This window comes from Mesoplodon densirostris, chromosome X, assembly GCF_025265405.1.
Source record: "Mesoplodon densirostris isolate mMesDen1 chromosome X, mMesDen1 primary haplotype, whole genome shotgun sequence".
Classification (NCBI taxonomy): domain Eukaryota; kingdom Metazoa; phylum Chordata; class Mammalia; order Artiodactyla; family Ziphiidae; genus Mesoplodon; species Mesoplodon densirostris.
Window position 1 is genome coordinate 61,515,324 of NC_082681.1, and position 10,260 is coordinate 61,525,583.

The following is a 10,260-nucleotide window of genomic DNA, read 5'->3' on the forward strand; positions in this document are numbered from 1 at the left end:
AAAACAAGACCCATATATATGCTGTCTACAAGAGACCCACTTCAGACCTAGAGATACATACAGACTGAAAGTAAGGGGATGGAAAAAGATATTCCATGCAAATGGAAACCAAAAGAAAGCTGGAGTAGCAATTCTCATATCAGACAAAATAGACTTTAAAATAAAGACTACTAGAAGAGACAAAGAAGGACACTACATAATGATCAAGGGATCAATCCAAGAAGAAGATATAACAATTGTTAATATTTATGCACCAAACATAGGAGCACCTCAATACATAAGGGAAATATTAACAGCCATAAAAGGAGAAATCGACAGTAACACAATCATAGTAGGGGACTTTAACACCCCACTTTCACCAATGGACAGGACATCTAAAATGAAAATAAATAAGGAAACACAAGCTTTAAATGATACATTAAACAAGATGGACTTAATTGATATTTATAGGACATTCCATCCAAAAACAACAGAATACACATTTTTCTCTAGTGCTCATGGAACATTCTCCAGGATAGATCCTATCTTGGGTCACAAATCAAGCCTTGGTAAATTTAAGAAAATTGAAATTGTATCAAGTATCTTTTCCGACCACAATGCTATGAGACTAGATATCAATTACAGGAAAAGAGCTGTAAAACATACAAACACATGGAGGCTAAACAATACACTACTCAATAACGAAGTGATCACTGAAGAAATCAAAGAGGAAATGAAAAAATACCTAGAAACAAATGACAATGGAGACACGACGACCCAAAACCTATGGGATGCAGCAAAAGCAGTTCTAAGAGGGAAGTTTATGGCAATACAATCCCACCTTAAGAAACAGGAAATATCTCGAATAAACAACCTAACCTTGCACCTAAAGCAATTAGAGAAAGAAGAACAAAAACATCCCAAAGTTAGCAGAAGGAAAGAAATCATAAAAATCAGATCAGAAATAAATGAAAAAGAAATGAAGGAAACGATAGCAAAGATCAATAAAACTAAAAGCTGGTTCTTTGAGAAGATAAACAAAATTGATAAACCATTAGCCAGACTCATCAAGAAAAAAAGGGAGAAGACTCAAATCAATAGAATTAGAAATGAAAAAGGAGAAGTAACAACTGACACTGCAGAAATACAAAAGATCATGAGAGATTACTATAAGCAACTCTATGCCAATAAAATGGACAACCTGGAAGAAATGGACAAATTCTTAGAAATGCACAACCTGCCAAGACTGAATCAGGAAGAAATAGAAAATATGAACAGACCAATCACAAGCACTGAAATTGAAACTGTGATTAAAAATCTTCCAACAAACAAAAGCCCAGGACCAGATGGCTTCACAGGCGAGTTCTATCAAGCATTTAGAGAAGAGCTAACACCTATCCTTCTGAAACTCTTCCAAAATATAGCAGAGGGAGGAACACTCCCAAACTCATTCTACGAGGCCACCATCACCTTGATACCAAAACCAGACAAGGATGTCACAAAGAAAGAAAACTACAGGCCAATATCACTGATGAACATAGATGCAAAAATCCTCAACAAAATACTAGCAAACAGAATCCAACAGCACATTAAAAGGATCATACACCATGATCAAGTGGGGTTTATTCCAGGAATGCAAGGATTCTTCAATATACGCAAATCAATCAATGTGATACACCATATTAACAAGTTGAAGGAGAAAAACCATATGATCATCTCAATAGATGCAGAGAAAGCTTTTGACAAAATTCAACACCCATTTATGATAAAAACCCTGCAGAAAGTAGGCATAGAGGGAACTTTCCTCAACATAATAAAGGCCATATATGACAAACCCACAGCCAGCATCGTCCTCAATGGTGAAAAACTGAAACCATTTCCACTAAGATCAGGAACAAGACAAGGTTGCCCACTCTCACCACTCTTATTCAACATAGTTTTGGAAGTTTTAGCCACAGCAATCAGAGAAGAAAAGGAAATAAAAGGAATCCAAATGGGAAAAGAAGAAGTAAAGCTGTCACTGTTTGCAGATGACATGATACTATACATAGAGAATCCTAAAGATGCTACCAGAAAACTACTAGAGCTAATCAATGAATTTGGTAAAGTTGCAGGATACAAAATTAATGCACAGAAATCTCTGGCATTCCTATATACTAATGATGAAAAATCTGAAAGTGAAATCAAGGAAACACTCCCATTTACCATTGCAACAAAAAGAATAAAATATCTAGGAATAAACCTACCTAAGGAGACAAAAGACCTGTATGCAGAAAATTATAAGACACTGATGAAAGAAATTAAAGATGATACAAATAGATGGAGAGATGTACCATGTTCTTGGATTGGAAGAATCAACATTGTGAAAATGACTCTACTACCCAAAGCAATCTACAGATTCAATGCAATCCCTATCAAACTACCAATGGCATTTTTCACAGAACTAGAACAAAAAATTTCACAATTTGTATGGAAACACAAAAGACCCCGAATAGCAAAAGCAATCTTGAGAACGAAAAATGGAGCTGGAGGAATCAGGCTCCCTGACTTCAGACTATACTACAAAGCTACAGTAATCAATACAGTATGGTACTGGCACAAAAACAGAAAGATAGATCAATGGAACAGGATAGAAAGCCCAGAGATAAACCCACGGACATATGGTCACCTTATCTTTGATAAAGGAGGCAGGAATGTACAGTGGAGAAAGGACAGTCTCTTCAATAAGTGGTGCTGGGAAAACTGGACAGGGACATGTAAAAGTATGAGATTAGATCACTCCCTAACACCATACACAAAAATTAGCTCAAAATGGATTAAAGACCTAAATGTAAGGCCAGACACTATCAAACTCCTAGAGGAAAACATAGGCAGAACACTCTATGACATAAATCACAGCAAGATCCTTTTTGACCCACCTCCTAGAGAAATGGAAATAAAGACAAAAATAAACACATGGGACCTAATGAAACTTCAAAGCTTTTGCACAGCAAAGGAAACCATAAACAAGACCAAAAGACAACCCTCAGAATGGGAGAAAATATTTGCAAATGAAGCAACTGACAAAGGATTAATCTCCAAAATTTATAAGCAGCTCATGCAGCTCAATAGCAAAAAAACAAACAACCCAATCCAAAAATGGGCAGAAGACCTAAATAGACATTTTTCCACAGAAGATATACAGACAGCCAACAAACACATGAAAGGATGCTCAACATCTTTACTCATTAGAGAAATGCAAATCAAAACTACAATGAGATATCATCTCACACCAGTCAGAATGGCCATCATCAAAAAATCTAGAAACAATAAATGATGGAGAGGGTGTGGAAAAAAGGGAACACTCTTGCACTGCTGGTGGGAATGTGAATTGGTACAGCCACTATGGAGAACAGTATGGAGGTTCCTTAAAAAACTACAAATAGAACTACCATATGACCCAGCAATCCCACTACTGGGCATATACCCTGAGAAAACCATAATTCAAAAAGAGACATGTACCAAAATGTTCATAGCAGCCCTATTTACAATAGCCCGGAGATGGAAACATCCTAAGTGTCCATCATCGGATGAATGGATAAAGAAGATGTGGCACATATATACAATGGAATATTACTCAGCCATAAAAAGAAATGAAATTGAGCTATTTGTAATGAGGTGGATGGACCTAGAGTCTGTCATACAGAGTGAAGTAAGTCAGAAAGAGAAAGACAAATACTGTATGCTGACACATATATATGGAATTTAAGAAAAAGATGTCATCAAGAACATAGGGGTAAGACAGGAATAAAGACACAGACCTACTAGAGCATGGACTTGAGGATATGGGGAGGGGGAAGGGTAAGCTGTGACAAAGTGAAAGAGCGGCATGGACATATATACACTACCAAATGTAAGGTAGATAGCTAGTGGGAAGCAGCCGCATAGCACAGGGAGATCAGCTCGGTTCTTTGTGACCGCCTGGAGGGGTGGGATAGGGAGGGTAGGAGGGAGACGCAAAAGGGAGGGGATATGGGAACATATGTATATGTATAACTGATTAAATTTGTAAAATAAAAAAATAAAAAAAAAAATCCAAAGAACATATGAAAAGCTATTAGAACACTGCCTGCCACATAAGCACTCAGTAAATATGAGTTATTATCTGTGATAGTAGCATTATTCATTTCAACAACTTTTCATAATATTTAGCCAATATGTATAAAAATTAAAATGCCTCTTTGAGGCAGCCATTTCATATCTAGGAATGTATACTAGATAAATAACATAAATACAATTTAAATTTGTGATATACACAAACAGACATACCTCCCCAAGAGGTTTTCCTGCTCTGTTGGTGCATATTAAAACACTTAAAGCAACCTAAATCACTACTAGAAACATATTATTAAATACTTTGGTAGGCAGGATTCTAGTATTCCATCCCAAAATATTCCCACTTCCTGATACATATAACCTATATAATTCCCTCTCTTTGAGTGTCTCTGGAACATGTGAATACAATGGGATATTACTCCCATTAATATGTTAATAATCAGTTGACTAAGAGTTAAGCAAAATAAAGATTATCTTGAGAAAGCATCACCTAATCAGTTGAATTCTTAAAAGGGACTGAGCCTTTCCTGAAAGAATTGATTTGAAGCATAAGAGTGATACTCTTACCTGTACCACAGTGTTTATTGCAGCACTATTTACAATAGCCAGGACATGGAAGCAACGTAAGTGTCCATCAACAGATGAATGGATAAAGAAGATGTGACACATATATACAATGGAATATTACTCAGCCATAAAAATAAATGAAATTGAATTATTTCTAGTGAGGTGGACGGACCTAGAGTCTGTCATACAGAGTGAAGTAAGTCAGAAAGAGAAAAACAAATACCATATGCTAAAAAATATATAGGGAATCTAAAAAAAATGTTCTGAAGAACTTAAGGCCAGGACAGGAATAAAGACACAGATATAGAGAATTGACTTGTGGACCTGGGGAGGGGGAAGGGTAACCTGGGACGAAGTGAGAGAGTAGCATTGGCATATATACACTACCAAATGTAAAATAGATAGCTAGTGGGAAGAAGCTGCATAGCACAGGGAGATCAGCTCAGTGCTTTGTGATCACCTAGAGGGGTAGGATAGGGTGGGTGAGAGGGAGACACAAGAGGGAGGGGATATAGGGATATATGTATACATATAGCTGATTCACTTTGTTATACAAGAGAAACTAACACAAAATTGTAAAGAAATTATACTCCAATAAAGATGTTAAAAAAAAAAGAGTGGTACTCTTGCTTGACTTGAAGGAACAAATGGCCAGGATGTAGAGAAGTTGATATAACAAGGAATGGCTAGATGCTGAAAATAGCCTTTTGCTGATAGCCAATAAGAAAGTAAGAATTACAGTCTTACAAGCACAGAGAATTAAATTCATCTAACAATAAGTGACGAGAACATCAGTGAAAAAGTTGGAGTAAAAACCTCAAAAATTTTCTCTCCTCCTTAATAGTAATTAGAAAACTGGCAATTATTTCCAGAACCACGTGTTTCAGAATGCCGGGAATTACCCCCCAAATTGCATCAATCCTGAGACTATGTATTCAATATAAATTGGCCAAATTTTATTAGAATAGTGATCTTTGTAGTGTTTTAACGTTCCTTGTCCACACCCCTTGCTCTCCAACATTGTAGTTACATTGAAAATTAATTGCCCACATATACAATGAAGACCCATATCCTAACAGAAACCAAAATTAGCAAAATAGTGCTGAAGCTCCTGCAAATCCTCTTTCATAAAGAACTGTCAGTGTTTGGTCTTTCTAGTAGTTTTCTGGAAGACCTGATATGGAATATTACATACATTTGACCTAATTCAGAGATTGTCCAGCACAAGAAACCTTTTCTCTGGGAGCATTTTTTCAGGCAATTTTTTCAGGCAATTGCAGGCAATTGTTTAAGTTCATGGCTATCTGAGGTGGTAGATCAATAATGAGGCAAATATGCAAATCAAAAACTTAAAGTTAAAAGTTGCAGCATGATGTATCCATAACTTTGAAATGTTCTGACATATTTCTGGAATCTAGAAGGCCAAAAATATGCATAACACTATGCACATGCCCAAGGCTGTATGCATGCTTAGAAAAAACCTGAGAAGGCTCTATGCTCTCCAGTCTGTCAAACGTTTATGTTCTGCACATGGAGAAAGTAAAGTATAAGGCTGGAATCTCAGTTGCCCATCTGAATGTTGAAGGCATATCCTAATATGCACACAGAGCCTCTCAGCAAAAACTGGGCATCTATTAGTTCCTGGTGGCTAAGAAAATCTCTACCCAATTGTTAGGTGATCACTAACATAACTCAGCATATAGGTCAGTGATGACACATGACTGAGAATAGTCTTCATAGAATTAGCTGTGGATAACTAAACAAAAAACAACAACTATAACAAACATCACCAATAACAAATCCTGGGGAGAGTAATAACCTGATATCAAGAGTTACCACATTATATTATTTAAAATGCCTATTTTAAACAAAAATAAGAAAGAGTCAAAAAAAGAAATGAAAACACAATAATAAATTTGGAGTGGCTATCAGACAAAATACACTTTAAGACAAAAATTATTGCTAAAGGAAAACAAAAATATTTTATAATCTTTCAATCCATGAAGAACATGTAACAATTATAAAAAGATAAACACCCAATAATAGAGTCCCAATGTATATAATGCAAATGTAATAGCACTGAAATAATTGAAGGGCAAAAAGGTTAATTGAACAAAAATAGTTGGAGACTTCAATAACAGAAAGAAGAAATAGACAAAAGATACAAAGAAAATAGAGGACTTGAAAAACACACGAAACCAATAGACCAGATATTTATACAATATTCCTTCCAAAACAACAGAATATATTGTATTCAAGTGTGTATGAAACATTTTGCAGGTTAGACCATATGGTAAGCCATAAAACAAGTCGGAATAAATGTAAAATGATTAAAATCATATAAAATATATTCTACAATGAAAAATGGAATCAAAATAGACATTTTACAAATACAGAAGAAAATTTGTAAATTCATGAATATGTAGAAAATAAATAACATACAAATAAAAAAGCAATGGATCTAAAAAGCAAACAAAATGAAACTGGGGAATATTTTTAGGTTAATGAAAATAAAAATGAAATGTGTCCAAACTTATGTGAAACAGTGAAAAAAGTGCTAGAAGGAACTACATATATACACACTTATATATAAAAAGGAAGAAAGATCTCAAAAAAATAATCTAAACTACCACCTTAAGAAATTAGGAAAAAAAGAGTAAACTAAACTCAAAGCAAGCAGAAGGAAGAAAATAATAAATATTATAGCAGAAAAAATGAAATACATAATTAAAAATTAATAGAGAAAAAATTGTTAAACCAAGTTAGCTCTTTTAAAAACTGGAAAAAAAAAACACAAAACTGATAAAACCTTAGCAACAATGATCAAGAAAAACAGACAAGACAAAGTATTAAAGTCAAGAAGGAAAATAAGACATTCATACAGCTCTTACCAAACTAAAAATATATATTATAACAAATGCATATTATTATAAGTAAACAATTGTATATAAGCAAATTTGATAACTTACATGAAATAAACAAATTCTTAGAAAAATACAAACACAAACTACCGAAAGTTACTCTAAAAGAAATAGAAAATCTGAATCTACCTAAAACAGGAGATTGAATTAGTAATCAAAACACTTCCTACAAAGAAAGGAGCCCAGGACCAAATGGCTTCACTTGTGCATCCCACCAATCATTTAAGAATTTAAAAGAATTCTCCAGAAAATTATCCAAAAAGTAGAAGAGTGATCACTTCCCAAACCATTCTATGAGGCCAGTATTAACTTCTCTGATACCAAACTGAAAAAACATCACAAATCCCTTATGAATACTGACATAAAAAATATTCAGAAATATACAAGCCAACCAATTCTAGCAGCCTACCAACTAGGGTGGTTTATCCCAGGATTATCCCAGATGGGTTTACTGTAAAAAAATCAGTCAAAATAATTCAACATGTTAATAGAATAAAAAGGAGAAAATCCACATGATTATCTCAAGAAACACAGAAAAAAGCTTTTGATCAATTCCAACACACTGTCATGATAAAAAAAAAAAAAAGCTCAAGAAACTAGGAATAGGGCTTTCCTGGTGGTGCAGTGGTTGAGAGTCCACCTGCCTATGCAGGGGACACAGGTTCATGCCCCGGTCCGGGAGGATCCCACATGCCATGGAGCATCTGGGCCCATGAGCCATGGCTGCTGAGCCTGTGCATCCGGAACCTGTGCTTCACAATGGGAGAGGCCACAACAGTGAGAGGCCTGCATACCACAAAAAAAAAAAAGAAAAAGAAACTAGGAATAGAAGGGAACTTCCTTAATTTAATAGAGTGTATCTATGAAAAATTTACAGTTAACATACTTAATAATGAAAGACTAAACCTTTCCAGCCTTTAAGATCAAGAACAAGACAATGATATCCACTCTCATCATTTTTACTGAAAGCCCTAGGTGAATCAATTAGGCAAGAAAATGAAATAAAATGCATCTAGATTAAAAACAAAGAAGTGAAACTATATCTTTGCAGATGGCATGATCTTGTATGTGTAAAATCCTAAGGAATCCACTACTAGAGCTAATAAACAAGTTCAAAAAGTGTGAAGGAATCAATACTCTAGAAATTAACAACCAAATATGAAATTGTGAAGCAATTTAATTTACAACAGCACCAAAGAGAATAACGTACATAATAACAAATATTAAAAATTAGCAGATCTCTAAAATGAATACACTGAAAACTGTAAAACATCATTGAAAGAAATTAAAGGTTAAATAAACAGAAAGATATCTCTGTGTTAATGGATTGGAATACTTAATATTGTTCAGATGGCAATACTTCCCAAGGCAATTTACAGATTCAATGCAAAGCTTATCCAAATTCCAACAGCATTTTTCTAGAAATTGACAAGCTAATGCTAAAATCAATATGGAAATTCAAGGAACCCAGAAACAGAACTGTCAAAACAATCCTGTATAAGAAACAATTATGGAGGTCCCAAATTTCCCAATATCATATTTTCCTACAAAGGTACAGTAATCAAGGCAGTTTGGTATTGGCAAATCAAGGGACATAAATGGGCATAAATGGATTAAAATTGAGATTCTAGAAATAAATCCAGAATTCTACAGGCAATTGATTTTTAACAAGAATGGCAAGATAATTCAATGTATAAAGAATAATATTTTCAACAAGTGCTCTTGAACTCCTTCCTTACAACATAGAAAGAATTACTCCAGAGTTAATCAAGGAACTACATATAAGTAATAAAACTATAAAACTTGTAAATGAAAGCATGGGTGTAAATTTTCATGACTTTGGGTTCTGCAAAACCTTCTCAGATATGACAACCAAAGTACAAGTGATAAAATAATAGGTAACTGAGACTTCATTGAAAATGAAGTCTTTTGTGACCCAAAGAATGCTACTGACAAAGTGAAAAACTAATCACAGAATGGGAGAAAATATTTGCAAATTGTACATCTGACAAGTAAAATATCCAGAGTATGTAATTTTTAACAATAAAACGACAAATAATTTAATTTAAATGGACAAATAATTTAAATAAATATTCCCCCAAAGAAGACATAAAAATGTCCAATTAGCACAGGAAATATGCTCAACATTGTTAATCATTGGAGAAATTCAAATGAAAACCATAATGAGATTATACTTCACACCCAATGGGATGACCATAATAATAATAATTTTTAAATGTCAATAACAAATATTGGCAAGGATGTGGAAAAATTAGCACTCTCATAACATTGTTGGTGGAAGGATAAAATAATGAAGCCACTGTAGAATACAGTATGTCAATTCTTTAAGAAAGTTACCATAGACTAGTTGACATAGAAACTCCTCTCATAGCTATATACCAAAAAGAATTGCAAGCATACGTCTACACAAAAACTTGTACATAAATGTTCATAGCAACATTATTACAGTAGCCAAAAAGTAAAAAAAAAAAATTGTTTTCATAGATGAATGGATAGACATAAGGTGACATAAATATACAATGGAATATTATCAAGCCATAAAAAAGACTGAAGTACTGATATATGGTACAACATAGATGAACCTTGCAACATTATACTAAGAGAAATAATGAAACATAAAAGACCACATATAGCATAATTTGATTAATAAGAAATGTCCAGACAAGGCAAATCTATA